Consider the following 1396-nt stretch of genomic DNA (forward strand, 5'->3'; position numbering starts at 1 on the left):
TTTCAGTGTTGTCCCTATAACGGTGTGCATTCCCCTTTAGCATTATCACAGTGTGCGTTCAACGTTATAATGCTGCGTATTCAGTATTATAACAGTGCACATTCAACGTTATAATGATGCAGGTTCATCGTGATAACGTTGAGCGTTCACCGTTACAACGGGCGCGCTTTCAGCAGCTCATGTTCCGCGTTATAACGGTGCGCGTTTTGCGTTATAACGGTGCGAAAAGAACTACCCAATGGAAGAAAAGCCACGTTGGAGCGACAACGCGTGAAGCGAGGAAGCTACCCTACCGTGGCGTTTGCATGTGAATCGGGAAGGCGGCGGATAGCGAATGCACGACGACGAACCGTTCATTACCTTCTTTTGTACGAGGCGAGTTGAACTCTTCTCGATGGAACCCATGTCCTCACCGAGATGTCTCTGCGCACACAGCACACGGGCGGTCACAAACACACCCCACTCTCCACGGTCTCAGACCGCAAGCGGTCTTCAATGGGCGACGTTTCGGGCGCTGGCCCTTCTTCATGGCGCGCGAATGCTGGGCGGATGCCTCACCTTTGTCTGTAACCGCCTGAGCTGGCATCATTCGAGCGGTTAGAGTTCCGCTATCGGCCACAAAAAAATACGAAAGGTTTTTGTTACCTCAGGGTGGGTACCACCGGCCATTAGATGTTTCACGTTGCACGTTTAACTAAGCAAATTTTCGCTCTGGGGCCCATGGGCAATGTTGAGGCAAAGTGTCGTTAGCGAGCACCTGTGAAGGCTAGAACCCACGCCCCGGGCCGCCTTTGTCTCTTCCCCGGTGGAGTCGTCTTGCACAGCGCGGGAGGTTTGCAAGTGCTGTGCCCATTGAAGGCTCCGTCGAGCTCGGTTCAGCGATGGCCGAAATTCGTCTCAAGGTGTTGGGCCGTGAGCGGGAATCGAACTCGGGGAAAGTCGCGAACGACGTCGCGATGCGGATCCCAACTTCGAGGGTGAGGTGGCGATGTTTACACACCGCACTCAGGTACTAATTTGAGGCTGAGTCGACCTTGCGGAGGCCCACGACCGGATAAGATAATCGTCACTGATGTTGGTGGCCGGGTTCGTAGCGCAGCGTAGCTCTAACCTGCTACACTACCGATACAAAGACAAAGGTCCCCCGTGTAGCCTGTAACAGAGTGTTGGGGCAAGTGCTGTTAGCGAGTAGCAGCACCTATGAAGGCCGGAATGGTACACGAGGGAGTGGGGTGGCCAACGCTACGCCCGGGCCGCATTTGTCTCCCCAGTAGCGATGTTTACACACCGCACCCTGAGTCGACCGAGCGGAGCCCCACGACCGGATGAGATAATCGTCACCGGTGTTGGCTGTGAGCGAGAATCTAACTCGGGTCGCCAGGTTTGGAGCGCAGGG

Source organism: Lampetra fluviatilis, chromosome 58 (genome assembly GCF_964198595.1).
Source record: "Lampetra fluviatilis chromosome 58, kcLamFluv1.1, whole genome shotgun sequence".
NCBI classification, from domain to species: domain Eukaryota; kingdom Metazoa; phylum Chordata; class Hyperoartia; order Petromyzontiformes; family Petromyzontidae; genus Lampetra; species Lampetra fluviatilis.